The 18,157-nt window shown below is 33.2% G+C and overlaps 1 long non-coding RNA gene across 1 annotated transcript; it reads left to right on the top strand.

Annotated features, from left to right (window-relative positions):
* The first annotated feature begins 9,069 nt into the window (after nucleotides 1-9,069).
* LOC131656958 (uncharacterized) lies at nucleotides 9,070-12,283 on the top strand. The gene is made up of 3 exons (XR_009300398.1): nucleotides 9,070-9,525; nucleotides 9,878-10,018; nucleotides 11,839-12,283. It is a non-coding gene; the product is annotated as an uncharacterized LOC131656958 (long non-coding RNA).
* The last annotated feature ends 5,874 nt before the right edge of the window (nucleotides 12,284-18,157 follow it).

Consider the following 18,157-nt stretch of genomic DNA (forward strand, 5'->3'; position numbering starts at 1 on the left):
TCTTCCTCCATGTGTTCTGGTTCTATTCATCTGAATCTTTTCTATTTTTTTTTTTTTTTTTTTTTTTTGATGATATGACAAAAAGGGGGAGAAATACTGTGATAAATGATTTGATTTAATCAGTTGCATTCACTAACAAGAACTGCAAGTTCTATATGGTTTAAGTGTTTTGCAGGAACAGAGAAGTGAAGTGAATCTTCAGAAGCAAAACCATAAGAAGCGTTATTCTGTAAAAGGAATAAGCTCATGGAAACTGAAGCAAGCTGAGTGCTGTCAAGCTTCAGAGATCAGAAGCAAGAAAGAAGAATGAATCAGAAGCACTGATAATAGAATTTGAATATCTTTGTCTATCCTGTTATGACAAAATTCTATTTGCTTTGATACATATAATGTTATGGCTCTGATACATTATTTGCTCTGATACATTATTTCAGCCTATATGGCTCTGATACATATAATGTGTTCAAACATACATTTTATGTTCTAACTCGTTCATGCTGACTTTTGTCGTTTAGTTTTTGTTCTGTAACATTTCAGGATGTAGAGATGCTCAGATGATGCTCTGGTACATTCAACAATGTTCTGATACAAATCTAGCATGAAGTGATGTTGGTAGACATTCAAAGTTCTGAAGCTATCCGAGGGAAGCAGAAATCAGAAAATGTGAATGTCCTAGAAGATCCAGAAAATTCAAGTTCTGAAGCTGTCCTGAATGGAAGCAGAAATCAGAAGCTGTGAATGTTCTGAAGATCAAAGAAATTCAAGTTCTGAAGCTGTCCTGAATGGAAGCAGAAGTCAGAAGCTGTGAGTGTTCTAAGGATCTAAAGAAATTCAAGTTCTGAAGCTGTCCAATGGAAGCAGAAGTCAGAAGCTATGAATTCTCTGAAGACAGAAGCTTATATGATCGTCTCTACCGAAATAATCAGGGAAGTCTTTTCTTAAAGTTCTTCGAGTATTTATTTCAGGGGGAGATTATTTATCTCAGGGGGAGATTGTTAATCTCAGGGGGAGACATATTCATATGCTTATGCTATAGCTGTGTAATTTGTCTTTTGCCGTCTACTCTTTCTGATCGCAAATTCATATCATTTATATATGTTTTTGTCATCATCAAAAAGGGGGAGATTGTTAGAACAAGATTTGTTCTTATCAATTATCTTAGTTTTGATGATAACAATATTATGAATTTTGCTTAAAGATAATATGGTACTCTAATCCAATGCAATTTCCTTTTCAGGAAATATATAAAGAGTACGCATAATTCAGCGCTCAGAAGTTGTGTCTCAAATGGTTCAGCATGCAACATCAGAACATGGTCTGGCAAGACATCAGAAGATGGTCGAAGCAGAATCAGAACATGGGTCTATGAAAGCATCAGAAGAACATGAGATCAGAAGCACTGAAGATCAGAAGATGGTATCACGCTCAGAAGCACTTCAAGGTCAGAAGATCAGAAGATGCTGTGCACCAAGCTGTTTGACTCTGATGATATTCAAACGTCGTATTCACAAACATCAGATCAGAAGGAAGTACACGTGGCAGACTACGCTGACTGACAAAAGGAACGTTAAAGCTACTAAAGGCTACGTCAGTAGACACAGCGTGAACAAGGCTCGAGGTAGTTGACAAAAGCGTATAACATTAAATGCAAAGCTGTACGGAACACGCAAAGCATTAAATGCATTCAACGGTCATCTTCTCAACGCCTATAAATATGAAGTTCTGATGAGAAGCAAGGTTAACGATCCTGAACAAAGACAATTCAAATTAACTTGCTGAAACGCTGTTCAAATCTAAACTCAGAATCTTCATCTTCATCAAAGCTCACTACATTGCTTTTGTAATATCTTAGTGAGATTAAGCTTAAACGTTAAGAGAAATATCACAGTTGTGATTATCGCTTGTAAGAAGCATTTGTAAACTCTTGAATTGATTACATTAAGTTGTAAGGAACTAGAGTGATCGGTTGATCAGTATACTCTAGGAAGTCTTAGCAGTTGGCTGAGCAGAAAGTCTTAGGAGTGAACTAAGCCTAGAGTGATCGTGTTGATCAGTAGACTCTAGAGAAAGTCTTAGGAGTGAACTAAGCCTAGAGTGATCGTGTTGATCAGTAGACTCTAGAAAAGTCTTAGGAGTGAACTAAGCAGTTGTTCCTGGAGTGATCAAGTTGTGATCAGAAGACTCTGGAAGACTTAGTTGCGGCTAAGTGGAAAACCATTGTAATCCGTGCGATTAGTGGATTAAATCCTCAGTTGAGGTAAATCATCTCTGCGGGGGTGAACTGGAGTAGCTTCGTTAACAGCGAACCAGGATAAAAATAATTGTGCAATTTATTTTTATCGTCCAAGATTTAAAGTCACACTTATTCAATCCCCCCCTTTCTAAGTGTTTTTCTATCCTTCAAAGACGTGTAATTTAATTTTATGTTTTATTTTTCCCCATCCCCGCAGGTGTTTATTGTAATAGCGTAGGGCTTTAATTCTGCTTTTACTTTTCTGCTGTGGTTAGTAATCCTAGGGAGTGCAAGTTTCGTTAAATTAATTAGATCACTAACAATACAAGATAAATATAATCGAATTGAACCACGTGATTGGTGCACACACTCACCTTTAGGGTAATCCCTCTTGTTGCCTTATTGTTGCCTTATATTGTTGCCTTGTTGCCTCTAAGTGTACTAAATAGTCAAAGTCCCTCGATTCCGAGGATACCTAAAGCAATGCTACCTCAAAGTTATTGAAACTCCCTCGAATTCGCCTAAGAAAAAATAAAGATGATTGTCCTATTGCTAAGGTATCCTCGCATGATGCCTAAACTGATAAAATGACTATTATATCCTTCCCTTAGACTACCTGCCCTCTTTATGGCAAGGGACAGTCTTATGGCGAATGATTACTCGATGACCCTTTCAACATCCAATTGAAAGACTTCCTGCCCTCTTATGGTATGGATAGATCCTTTCACTCGAAAGACTAAAAGAACAACTTTTCTAACTTAGGGTAGTTGCTATTAATTGCTTGCTCTAATTCAAATTACTTTTCACACCTCTTTTCAAAAATCAGATTCAAAAAGACTACGCTTATTTACAAGCTAAAGTTCTTCTTCGAAAATTATTTCAAACAATTCAAAAGTGAGCTAAGCAATTAAGAGCCCATGGATAACCATGGATGCAAAGGGTGCCTTACACCTTCCCTTTGTATAACTTACCCCCCGAACTCAAAATCTTTCAAAGGTCTTTCCTGTACTTTTTGCCTTTCCTAATTGGATAAAATAAAAGTCGGTGGCGACTCTTGCTAACCGCGACATTTCGATATAAAAGTCAGTTCACCGTATTACAGGATGTCTCAGGATGCCATCTCTCCGCAAAGGCCGCAAGCATACCATTATGTATGGTATCGTAGCCGAGCATGCAGAGGTCCCTCATGCCTGAAGCTGCTAGTACCTCCTGAAACCATGCTCGTCAGGCTGTGCGAGATCTTTAATCTTCCGCCCATGGTTGTAGAACCTCTAGGGATCCCTACTCTAAAATTTTTAAAAACTTAAAACAATTAGTAATAAGCAAGGTAAAAAATGACGCAAATAAAAAGTAATTAACAAATAAAATGCACCTCTCCATCCCATATACGTCTAGCTGCATGCTCGTCATACCTTGTCAAAAGGGATGCGTCTACAAGACTCCCATGGTACCAAATAGGCTCTAGCACCGGCTCATCCTCGTGGCCCTGCGTAGGTGGCACATCAAATCTTGCATCTGGAGTAGAAGTAAAAGTAGTGCCACGACGACGTCTGCGGGGTGGTGGCATCTGTGAGGAACCCTAAGGTTCGTCCCGAGGCCTCTGTGGTGCAGTAGTAGAGGGGGAAGGAGATGGTGAAGCTCTGACAGGTGAAGGAGCAGGCCTAGTTGAAGCGGGTGATGAATAAGGTATGGCTGAGGCGGGTGTATGAGATGTTGTAGGTGACTCAGGTGGAACAACTTCTCCATCAATGGCTTGAGATACTATACGCGACCGTTCTCGTTGGTCGGATGCATGGTGTGCGGTCCTCCCATGAATGTCTCTATCCGGGCCGTGGGTCATGATGTCTACATTATGATACAAAAAAGTTCGATTTAGATACTACGTATTTATAAATAAACATCAAAATAAAAACAGAAAATTACTCTTCCGTAGATGCATCTACGGAAGTATGAATTTACAAAACACTGAATTTTTCCGTAGATGCATCTACGGAAGTACCTGTGTTTCAAAACATTGGGTGCTTCCGTAGATGGATCTACGGAAACAACTGAAACTCAGAAACGCAACAATGGCGTCTGAGTCAGTCCAGCCAGTACAAAACCTATTTTTGGTGGCTTGATCATCCGTTTAAAACTTTAAACAAACCCTACATTGTCTCTAAACACTATTGTTAAACCTATCAATTCATTTCTACACCTAAATATCACATTCCAATTCAATTTCAAAACTACTCTAAATAAATTAAAAATTCGAAAAACTTAGCGATTAAAGTTAATGTTGATGTAGCTAAACCTTGTTTGAAGTTGATGTTGACAAGAAATTTGAAGTAGAACTTGGAAGAGATTTGAGGTTGAACTTGAAAGAGATTTGAAGTTGAGAGAGTATGAGGAGAGTTTGTGTTTGTGTTTGAGTTTGAAATGAAGAGAATGAGGGAGGGAAATGTCTGACGCGAGTTATAACACCAAACCTTTCCGTAGATCCACTTACGGAAGACTTCCTTAAATGCATCTACGGAATAGAACAACGTTAAAACAAAAAAGGGGTGCTTTCGGAGATGCATCTACGGAAGCACGAGGGTAAAATAGACAATTCGGTTGAGAGAGAAATTCTCCTATTTTTTAAGTTTTAGTCCCTCTATTTTAAAACCCAAAATTTTCACTTTTGATTTCGTTGGCCCAGTGACTGAATTAATATATTAATTAATATTTTTTTGTTAACTTATAAATTAATGAATAATTTTAAGTTATTTTTTAAATTAATTAGTCAAAATACTTAATATAATATATTTGGCTAGTCTCTTGCAAGCCCACTTCATTTAGTCATTAGCCTAGCTCTCATGTTATCAATGTGAATCCTACTATTTAGATATATAAACACTACTCATATTTAACACAAAATCGATGTGGGAGTTTAATCTAAAATAAAACCAACAATTGCACTTGCAGCTTGGAACTATCTTTAAATTGTTCTAATTTTTTCTCTTGAAATTAACAAAAAATTCAAGTTGCTACTTTGCTTTAGAGAGACACCAACACTTGAGACCAACTTTACTAAACCAAAATCACTCACTTGTGCTACAAGCGTGTCATTAAGAAGAACATGTGCAGGCTTTAAATCACAATGAATGACAGGTTGCTCGCATTCGTAGTGAAGATAAAAAACGCTGAGGCAATGGATTGATGCGATACTACCGCCGTTCTACAGTTTAGTGTATTTTGAGTTAAGGTTGGGTAAAAGTTTGGTTACATAAAATGTAGAGAGCATGAAAAGTAAATAAATACAGTAAAATAGGGTTTGAAAACGATTTGAGAAAACTGTGCCAAGATTAGTGTTCATTAGTTTACTTTATATGTACTCTAATGATCATGTATATGAACCTATTAATGATTAATACAACCACGTATTCTCTCGATACCGTTTATCTCTAAAGCAATATCGTGATTATTATCATATTAACCATCAGATGATCTCTCATGCCGACAATCAACATGATAATCTTAAAAGCTTGATACAAGTGATTATCAACTCACAAATCTATCTCTAGAGTTTGTTTATTGATAGATGAATATCCTTTAGGTCAAGATTTGAAACATATCTCTCAATAGTGATCCAAAACAACAAATAAAACATGAATAACAAGATATTCACCATATATTAATCATCAACCAAGTTCATACACAAAAGATAAAAAAAATACATATTTACAAACTAACTACCTCTAATCTTGACACAAGATGAAACTTAGCTCTCCATAGCCATGGAAGCTTCAACAACAAGCAACAAAACAAGATTTGGTAGCATCAAACTCAAAGAGAGATGAAGGAAGATGCTTTGAAATCTTGAAGATTCACTTGAAAATGCTTTTCTCTACTTTCTTCTCTTGCCCTAGAGTGTGTGTGTTTGGTAGGAATGAGAAAAAGATAAGATTAACCCCAAAAATATATCTAAGTGCCTAAAAGTAGTACACTTCAAAACGTAACCCCTCTTAGCGCACAGACGGCCGCTAAGCGGACAAGCAAAATATATTCTGCCACGCAAGGGCCCGTTAAGCGGAATGAGGCCACTTAGCGGAGCTGAAATCATAATTCGCCACTGGATAGCCCGCTAGAAGGCCGCTTAGAGGACCTTGCTGAACAAAAATTCTCCCTTGCCACTGGAAAGCGCGCTAGAATGCCGCTTAGCGGCCCTTGCTCAACACCACTTCTTCAAAAAGGCCTTCAAACTTGCTCCAAAGTGACATCTTGCCCATCTAACATCCAAAGCTTTCTCAAAATGCAAAATACCTTCAAAACACATGAGAAAAACTAGTAAATAACATATTTATTACTAAAACTCGATTTTATTTATTTACACGAGTATAAACGTAATTGACTTAAAAAATAAGGAGAAAAGTTATCGAAATACCACAAAAGTAATTACCAAACTATCCATATTTTGGATTCTAACAAACATCAATAATAATATTGAACCTTTGCTTTAGATTGAAAGTAATTGGTCTGAAATAAAAAGAATCAGTAAGTAATAATTCAAAGCATTTAGTTGATTAAGTAACGAGGTTGGAAAACTGTAGTCATATTGAGAACTGCTTATTGTTCTTAGTAGGAAAATCATGGTCAAGTGGGATATTAATTTGAAGCACATTTATTCTTTTGAAGGGTAATTTATGACAATTATCAACACATATGAAAATGATATTGCTTGATTTGTGTTCAGCAGTAATGCAATGTTGTAAGGAAAACAAATAGATTTTGGGTAATATTTTGATAATGAAAATAAATAACTTTAATGAATTGTAAATCCATATGATATGTAATGTGGTTAGGTGTTCAAAACCAGTTTGTTGTGAAATTGGATTTTGTCTGAGTTCTGTAAACGTGTTTCATACATGAGGCTTATTGTAGCTCATGAGTTTCTAGTCGGGGAAAGGCTGCATCCTAATACCCAAGAGTAAAGGCATGAAACTATTGCTATTCAGCTATAGTACCAATGTCAGTATATACAGATACAAATAAAGGTATCAAACTAAAGTCCTTGAGAAAATCCTGATAAAAAACTTATGGTGGACTATAATGAAGAATGTGTTTTGTATGTAACTCGTAATAAAGTCCCATATCGAGTTTTTTTCCATAATATTTAAGACTTTATAAATGGTAAACATGAATAGAAGAATAGTTAAATGAATTAGAGTAATAGTTGGCCACTCAATGTTAGACTAATGTGATTTTGGTCTAGTAATTTATTTTCAATAAGTTAAATTATCCTAATTACATTAATTTAAAAAGTCGTTATTAAATTAAAAAATAAAAAATAACATTAAATGGAATTTAAAAAGTCATTAATAAACTACAAAATAGAAATTAATTAAAATTAAAAATCAGGTAAAATATGACATGGCGCTACTGTGGCAGTGCCACGTCATTAATAAGGATGCCAACTATGCCACATTGGAGGGGGCAACAAGATCTCAAGTGAACTAAAGTTTAGGGATAAAAAGCAACTAAAGTTTAGGGATAAAGTTTAGGGATAAAAAGCCTGGATTTTAAACCGGAGGGAATAAAACTTAAAAAATATGAAAATAGGGGGATCAAAAGTGCATTTAACCATTGGATTTGAATTAATGGCTCAGATTTATCTTGTTCACTTAAGCATTAATTAAATATTTTAAAATATGAGATCTAGAATGAATTAATTTAATAATGTCTTGTTGTTGATACACGTGTGTTTGAATATTCAATTAAGGGAAAATATATGTTTACTATGTTTTTGACACCTACACCGTAATAGTATAGCCAAATTCTAATTGTTTTAATTTTTTAATAGTTTAACTTACATTGATTTATGTGCAAGAACGTTTTGCAATGTTATCATATACGGTGTACATACTAGTGTATGTAAATATAGTGTTAAAATAGCACGCCTATTCATTTAAAAGCCAAGAGGCATTGTAATAATTGGGAATGTTGTTGACACTTTTTTTAATTGATTAGCAAACAAAGTGTCAACAAATATTATCGGTACTTGTCGCTACCGCGAAAAATAACCAGAGTCGCCACTAATATATTTATCCCATCAAGGGAAAGGAATATCAGAGAACCTAATAGGAATAAGAACAAGGTCTTATAACCAGAGAATAGGGTACGAGAGTTGGTTACGCGAGGGGAAGGTATTAGCACCCCTTACGTCCGTCGTACTCGACGGGAGCCACTTATATTTGTTTCTAACCAAAGGGTGTCTACTAATGGTTAAATCTAATGCCAAAGGGAAATGCATGCAGAAAGAGGAAAGGAAAACACGGGGAAAAGAAGGAATGTTTACAAAATTGTGCTCGTTCAAGCCCCGCGACTTTATGCCTATGTATCCCTTTCAGGAATCTGAGCGCCGTAGTTCGGATCAAATGTTTTTATTTGTTTAGTATTTTTTAGTTGGGCGGTGTTAACGTTCACACTCTTGCATAAGGTACGACCTACGATGCGATCAAGCGGAAATAACATGCCCTTAATGAAAGAAGAGTTGCCGACGAGGCGAAAAGAATTAGTTTGTGTTTTCTACTATCTACTATCTAACTAATACTATTAGATTGACCAATCTGACAAAAATGCCCTTTGTTAAACAATTATTTACATACAAAAATGTACAATTTAGTACAATCACTTTTTCTATTATCCAATGAAAATCAAGACTTTTGCCAAGTGTCACGCTATTACTGACACAATTTCAAATTTCACTTTTTTTTTCTATTCCCCTCTTTTTAGATATGTTTTTGTGAAAATTGAAATAAAAAAACCAAACCTTAAACTTCTCACTCTTTTTCTTTCTTATCCATATTCATCTTCTCTTAACTCTAACAGAAAAGAAATTTCCCAACAAAACTTTGCCCCTCTTCTCTCTCTTTTGATTTCTGCTTCAAGATGACCATACCATAATTCTCTCTCATATTCTCTCTCTTTTTCATCAACAACAACAATCTCTCTTCTCTCTCTGGTCTTCAAACCCAGCACGGCCGAAATTCACCGTTAAATGGAAAACAAAGTGAAACCCTTCTCATCTTCCATTGTAATATCTCTTTCACTCCTCATTTTATTCGTTCTCTCCATCTCTCATTAGCATAGGGTTCAATCCCTCTCATTCTCCAAACACATGAAAGAAGATGAATAGGGTTTCAGAAACCAGTTTGATTTTGGTTATCAATTGTGAAAAGTTTGAGTTATCCAACATTGAACCATCAACCACTTTCCTTAGTTCTTGCGCACTCAAACCCGATTCAAGTGTTTCAAACTCTATTGTGGTGAAGGTATATTATATTCTATTTTTCTGCTTGATTTGGATTGTGAATATCTTTTTTAATCATTTTAATTTTGTCTATGTTTGACTCTGTTTTGTTTTCTTAACTTTCAGCAATTCTGATAAATTTTACTTACTTTCTGTTTCAATAAGATTGTTTAATATAAGAATTTTTGGGATTTAGAATGTTGATTTGCTGAAATAAACAAATTAGAGAAAAATAATATAATACTTTTTGTGATTCAGATTCTGAATATTGAATTGGTGAAATAAACAAATAAGATTTAAATACTCTGACTTGGATATATGCAAATTGAAGTTAATTCATTATGGTATCGATGTGGTTTATATAACTTATGCAGGTTTAGGGGCAATCATTTGAAGCAAATGAATTACTGGTGTGTCAAGGCATAAAGAGACATCAAGCAATTTTGTAGTGCTTTGAAGTTTAAAGTGCAAGGCATGAACTTCGTCTAAGGTCTTAGATTAGACACAACTACTATGTAAGTTTAATCTTTATCATGTTTCTATATTTTGGCATCTGTAATATTTGAGTTGTTTGATTAATGATGAATATTTTTCAGAGATATTGACTGTTGTACGTATTACCAAGCAGGGCTGGACACAAAATTACCGACTGAATCTGTGCAGATTTGGTTGGTTTATCTTATTTGAGCTACTTATGGTTATAGTTTTATCATCTGTGCAGATTTGGTAAACTTAGAGTGTGTTTGGATGGAGTAATTTAATGAGGGAATGTATTTTAATGAGGGAATTTAAAATGATTTCATCCAAATCCCTTGTTTGGATAAATAAGTGACAGAAATGTTAAAATGATGGAATTTTATTAAATATTTTACAATGACTAATTTTGGAGAATTTACAATTCCACCTAATTTGATAGAAACCAAGCATTTGTGACAACATTGTTATAATTTTTATTTGTCGATGCATGTCTTCGCATGACTGTTTTATTTGTCCGCACTCATATTTCAAGTTATTGACAATATTGTTTTATTTTGGTTTTTAAGTCACATGAAGAAGCCAAAAGGTTCCGATTTAAGGTTATTCCGAATTGGAATGACATTGTAGACATATGTGCGAAAGATAGGGCCAATGGAGTTCAAGTAGAACATGCATTTGATGCAGATGATGTCGTGAGCAAAGAGGTAATTGTAGATGAAGAAGGGTCCACTGCGCATATTGATTTAGAGGAACCAAGCTCCACAACAAAGAAAAAAGTGCAATATACTCGTGCTTCCAAGGGTAGAGACAAAGAAGGGATGATAAGCTCTATTCGAGAAGTGGCTGAGTCATTGAAAGATTTTGTGCAAGTTAGTAAAAAAAGGATGGAAGGAAATGCTCAAGAAGTGGTGCAAGAAGTGTTGAAAGAAATGGAGATGATTGTTGATTGTGATGACACTTTACGCTATGGAGCAATAAATTGGTTGACTGAAAATCCGAACAAAATAGCGATTCTCAAAGCTCTTCCATTGTGGGAGAAGAAAAAGTTTCTATTGGGTTCCATGCCTTGAGACCAAGGTAATTTTTTATGCCTTGATATTTATTTTAGTTGCTAATATATTAAAAGTAAGATAGAATTTTGCTAACTTTGTATTTTTTATATTTTTGTAGGGAAACAATTGAAGGATGAAATTTTAGTTGGACTCTCTTTTACATGTGTATTTCACATTTGTTATGAAATTATTATATTAGTAGTTTATATTTTAAAGTTGAGTATGATAAGATTTATAATATATTGTTTATGTTTTTTATGACATTTTCATGATAGACATTGATATATGTTTTGTCATATTTAGACTTTTATAATACATAGAACAAAGTTATTTGAGTTATTTATATGTCTTAATTTTTTATTTTTTTATATTTATGATTTTCAAAATACAAAAACAAAGGCTATAAACATTAAAAACATATTTTATTAACATTTTAAACTTGTTTTTTTCATAAATTAATTTTAACATTTTAAACATTTTTATATACATGAATGAGATTAAATTTAAAATTTTAAACATTTTTTAAACATTTTAAACATAAATTAATTTTAACATTTTAAACATATATTTGTTGAGATCAAATTTAAAATTGTTTTTTTTCATAAATTAATTGAATTACATCACTTTATCCAAACAATAAATTTTGAAAATGAAACAATTCAAATACTCCATCCAATCAATATATTTTGAAAATGAAGGGAATTCAAATGCTTGGATTTGAATTCCATGAAATTTCAAAATTCTTTGAATTTCCAATTGACTCATCCAAACACACTCTTATGGTTATTGTTTTATCATTTGTGCAGGTTTGGTAATACTTCAAGAATCAAATGCTATATGATGCATAAGGATTCTCAAGGATTTTATGGAATTGTTTTCCTCTAATGAGAAACATGGTTCAACATATTCTTCAACTACAATGAAGGATTTCTATACTTCTGCGATGGACGCCGCTGATGATTCCACTGATGAAAAAGACTACAAGGATAAAATCAACCCATTCATACAAAATTTTACATAATCATTGGCGGTGGAACCTGCCGGAGGCAAATTAATCATCGACGATATTGACATATACGCCTTAGGCAAAATTCTGTTATTCTGTATCATTATTGGGTTGATAACTATAATGTCCTTCTATTATCTTCTCATATCAGTATGTGAAATAATGGTTGCAGGTGGCACAAGTTTTATCATAGGACATAAATCTTAATTAGTATGTGAAATAATGTGTTTGTTACTTTTTAGTTTCCACTGAAATTGATTTTATTTTACAATTTTTTAACCTCCTTATTTTACTCCACTTGCTGTTACTTATATGTGATTATGTTGTTTTTAGTCATTCTTAGTCAATAACACATTTGTTTTGCTTTAAATTTAATTTTCTATGTGCTGGACTTTTAGAAGATTAATTAACTATGTTGAGTTATCAAATCGGCATCGCTTCAAAAATTAAAAAGTGAAGTATGGTTTTTGAAATAAGATAATAAAAAAGTGAAAACTAATCTAATAGTTAAAGTATATATTTGTATTTTTTAGTTAATTGCTATAGTCACTCATTATGAATAATGAAGTTAGCATCATTACTTCACTGCCCCCTGTGCTGTTTTTCAGAAAAATTTGAACCAGAGATGCTATACTATTTCAGATTTGTGATTTCTCATTTAGTAATTCTTTACCGGAAGTATCAGTTTTGTTTATGAAGTTACAAATTGTATCTAATAGAATTCAATACATAGACCAGTCTTTCTTTTCTTTTTGTAATAGTAGCTATTCATTTCATTCTTCATGTAGTAGTTTTCATTTTTTTTGTTGGATGTCTGCAGGCAGCAAAAGATGCAAGGTATGATAAGGAGACATATATAGCAAAAGATGCATTTGTGCAAATCTACCGTATTTTATTTTATCTTTTCCACTAAGGAGACATATAGTTGAAATTATTTAAATTTTATAAAGAGAAGAAACAAATTAAAGATTTTGAATTATGACTGTGTTTATCATTCATTTTAAATTTGCATGTTTTTAAATATATTTTATATAATATTAAATAGATTTACATGTTAATAGGCTGTATTTTACGAAACACTATCAATAAATACATATTTTATTTATTTTTTCAAATGTTAAAATTCATTTTATTCTCTTTTTATATCATGGGTCAATTTTTTTCTTTGTATAATTATTTAATAATTAAGTAACTCATTTCAAATTTATTTGTATTTAAATAATTTTATACCATATCAATTGCATGATAGTATAATGTATTTTTTAATTTTAATAACGTTAAAAATGCATTTATCTCACGGGTCACTAATAAGACAATATTTATTTTAGTTTAATCAATCATTATTTTAATTTAAGAGACAAATTCTTTATTTTTTCTCCATCTCACAATTATATTTTTCCTTCTTTGTGTATAATTATTTAATATAATTAAATATATATGATTATTGTTTATTTTTTAAAAAATAAATTATTTTGAATTTTGCATTTATATCTAAAATTTTACATTTATATTTGATACTATCTAAGTATGATGACATTAAGACTCATTCATGTGTTGTCACATTAACAAATATTTTATTATTATTTATTTATTTCATGATTATTATTTGAAGATTCTAAATTACTACATACTTTTTTAGTTATTTACAAAAGGTTTAATAGCTATTTACCCCCTACCATATGGGGCCTTTACGAAAAAACCCCTGCAAAAAAAAGTCACATGAATGACCCTATAATTTTGAGAAAGTTACTATTAAAACCTTCCCAATGCCAAGTCATCCAAAATGCTGATGTGTCATTTTTTTTCTATTTTTTCCATTTTCTTTAAATGCCACATGTGTTTATTCATTTATGTAAGGACAATTTTACCCTCAACCCTCCACTACAATTTTGCTGCATATTAGTCCAACTTCATTCTACAGAAATTAAAACGACCTTCCTCCAAAATATGTCACCATAGATCCAATCTTCATCTGCATAAAGATCCTTCATAGATTCCAATCTCTATAAGCATAAATCATACCATATATGTCATCTTCATCACCATTTCCAAGCACAAAAACTTAACTTGAAAATATCATCACTAGTTCACCTTCAAAAAACTACTTCAGAACTGGTCCACACAATTTTCAATCCATATCATTAGCTCAACCGTAACTTCATCAAGTTCTTCATTACCGATTCCTTTGAAGCAACAAACATAAAGACGCATCTCAAAAAGACGAATCCGAAATTTGCACTCAAAGTTTCAGGCGAGCTATTCACGAATCGATTTCGAACAGAGGAAAGACGAATTGAACGACGTACCGGAGATATCCCGAATAAATCTTCATCTTCAAGAAGAGAGATGAGCAAAGAGGAATGATTCAAAGCTTTGTATTGAAGTTTAGGGTTCCCAATTTTATTTGTATTTCATGATTTCTGTGTTGGTTATTTGTTCGTGCGTGTTTGAGGAGACCGAGTGAGAGCGTTTGAGTTTGAATCCGAGAGAGATGACGTTTTCTCGGTTGTTGTTTGTTTTGTTTGAGTGAGATTCAGAAGTACAGAGAATACAGAGAGTGAATCAATTGAGTCATGATGAGAAGAGAGGGAGAGAACCGAGTGAGGCCGAGAGAGAAAGCTGAACTGAGGATTTTTTGTGTGTGTGGTAGTGTTCTATTTTTTTGGTTTGGTTACAGAGATATAGAAGCAGAGAGAGATGACGTTTGGGAAGAACAAAGGAATAGTGTTGTTGTTGAAGCAGAGAGAGAAATTGAAAAAGGTATGAACAGTGAGAGGGTTAAGGGTAAAATTGTCCTTACATAAATGAATAAATACATGTGGCACTTAAAGAAAATGGAAAAGACAGAAAAACAATGACACATCAACATTTTGGATGACTTGCAATGAGGAAGGTTTTAATAGTGACTTTTTCAAAATTATAGGGTCATCCATGTGACTTTTTTTTTACAGGGGGTTTTTCGTAAAGTCCCCATATGGCAGGGGGTAAATAGCTATTAACCCTTTACAAAATATCATAATTAAATTACCCGTGCGGGAGCACGAGTCTCTTACTAGTTTAATGTAGATAAGTGATGAACAAGTCCCACTACCGGGTCACTCACCCCCTCTCTACTTTGTTTTAACTCTGAGATTTGAACCACGTGAGTGTGTGAATGGAAGAGAAACAGATTAGGGAATATACCCACTCGCTTCTTTCCATTGTGTAAATGAAAGTATGGTTCTCATCAATATTTATTAAGTGTTTTATGTGTTTTGGGTTGGTGCCTTTTAAAGGGAATTAATTTGCGATTTAAATCAAACAAAAGTATATAAGTGGTAGAGAAACAGAATAGGAAATACACCCACTCATTTCTCTCCCACTAAGGCAAGTTGTAGTGTGATTCACATCATTATTTATTAGATGTTTTGAAGGTTGAAAGAAAAAGAAATGACAAAGGGGGGACTTTCCTAATGATTCTAACCTAATGATTGTTGTTTTATTAAGAAAAGAAAATGGGAGCCTAAGTCTAATTAATTGAACTTAATCAAAAGATTAATATTGAACTAATATCCTAAGGGAGATGAATAAGTAGAAGAAGGTGGAAAAGTCATTTAAGTTGACCAAAGTAAACTTTAACAACTAGGGATATTTTGGGGATTTCACAATATAAAGAAAATATTCACAAAATAAAAAAATAAATCCTAAAATAACAAGAAAATATTCTCAAGCATTTTGGTATTTTTTATCAAGCTTAAAAACTATTTTTATGACTTAAAAACTAAAACTAGGTATTTTTTAATATTGTGAACCAATCAAAATTAGAGAAAAATAGCAAACAGTAATTAAAAATTCTAGAAAATATACCAATAGTCTCCTAAAATTTTAATTGGTCAAGAAAATATTTTTATTATTTTCTATAATACCTAAACAATTAAAATTGAATTAAAGTCTAAAACTAATAAAAAATTAAATTGAAAAAAACCTAAATGGGCCTTGGGGGTGAACTAGCAATATGGAATGAATTGGAAATCAGTTATAATGCTACTTGGGCTCAAATATGGGGTGTGCGAAAAGTTAATACGTGCCAGGCCCAATGTTATTCAACTATTATTTCAATTTTCTGAATTAAAACTAATAAAAAATAAAAAGAAATGAAGTGGACCAATAGAAACGTGACACTCCGAATATTCAAATTCAGAAAAAAAGCGCCAACTGCCACGTCAGCTTCGTCTCCCTCCTTCTTCCCAGGCCACCGTCCACCACCGTGAGTGGTGGTGGACCTTTCCAGAAATGAGAAATAGCTACATCATTATCCTCGACACAGATTCTAAATATGGAACCAGATTCTACTAATTCAACATCAATTTCTCAGATTGAAGCAAAAACTCTAAGAACCCTAAGTATTTATTTTATAGTTAAATCCTTAACACGCATAATAAACAATCATACACTTAGGGTTAATGATCAGCATGAAATTCTACACAGAATAGCATCAAGAATCACTCAAAACAATGATGATTTCATGTAGTTAGGGATTGAGGTTCACTTACTGATCGGAGCACCTCCGATGGGCCTTCAATGGACAAATCAAGACAAGATAAAGATCCAATTAGCTTAAGAGAACACCGATAAAGCAAAATAAATGCTTAATTGAACTTGAAACTTGCTCCAATGTGCAATCCGAATCCAACTACCTTGTGAAGAAGATGAAGATCGAACTACTTGAATTCGTGATTACAGAAGTATAATAATGTTTCCAATAGCTTGAGGATGATGATTAGAAGGAAATTGAGTCATTAGATCCAAGAGATATGCACTGAATCAAGAAAATCGAAAATCCACCATTGATGAGCATAAGCAAGCTTCAAATTTGGAAATGATGGAGAATTTGCTATGAATTTTCATACAGAAGCAAGTTTGTAGTCTATTGATGATGATGGAGTGGAAAGAATTCAAGGAAATTGAGATAGAAGTTCAATTTGAGGAGGTGGAGTTTGGATGTAAATTTGAACAATTATGGTGAAATGGTGGGTTAGAGCAATTTTGGAGGGAAGAAAGCTTTTATAGATGATCAATAGCTCGCTGAGGAAGCTTAAATTAGGTTCATGATCATTAGGTAATTTTCAGCTTGATTCAAACAGGTTTTTGGTGATGATAATGGATGAATTTGGCTTAGAATTATGAATAAAAGTTGTTGACAATTTGAAAATGAACAAATTTGTAGTTTATGACTTTTTCATTTGAGGTAATCTTGAGGTCCAAAACCTGGTCAGAAACTAGGTCCAACACCTGAAATTGGACATGACCTATTATTGGCTTGCAAGGTCCCTACTTTGATCAATCATATAACTTTTGACTCAAAACTCCAAATGATGCAAACCATATATTCTTGGAAAGATCTCATCAAGTACTTCAATTCTCAAATTTGAATTTTCTTCATATCTTGCCTTGGAAAAAAGTTATTCATGTGCAAAGTAGCCAAGAAAATACTAATCTTGTGGCCTTAGGCAAATTTCCAATTTTACCAAACTTTAGTCCTTTTACACGCAACCTCCAATTTCTTGATTTCCTTGAATAATTATTTATCAAACATCATATCAACATAAAATATGACTAAAAATGGTCACGTTGACCAAAGAAAGTCCACAATTGACTTTTGTGTTGACTGATAGTTGACTTTTGAATGTTTTGACCAATTGAGAACCAATTCTTGATCAAAGCCTCTTGAAATATTTTGCTAAGCTTCAACATAGATCCTTAGACACCTTGAATCATATGGAAGCCAATGGAATCAATTTTTGCTCAAAAAGTCAACCAGAGATTGCCTTTGACCAAAACCCTAATTGTATGCCCAAATGAGTTGAATCTTGTGAACAACCTTGAAATCCTAGAACCTTGGGATATTATTGAGCGATCATCAAATCAGCTTTAGGAGATGATAATGATATTTAGAGCAAGATAATCCCCTTTGTGCTTGAGAAACCCTAATCTTGGCCCTTGACCCAACTGCTAGAGATTAACCAATGAATGCATGATGTGAAATGACCTAATGGATGAAATGAATGCAAGTTGTCATACCCCAAAATTTTCCCTCTTATATTCAATCAAAGGTTCCTCTATGCATATTCAATGGCTCA

Source organism: Vicia villosa, linkage group LG3 (genome assembly GCF_029867415.1).
Source record: "Vicia villosa cultivar HV-30 ecotype Madison, WI linkage group LG3, Vvil1.0, whole genome shotgun sequence".
Classification (NCBI taxonomy): domain Eukaryota; kingdom Viridiplantae; phylum Streptophyta; class Magnoliopsida; order Fabales; family Fabaceae; genus Vicia; species Vicia villosa.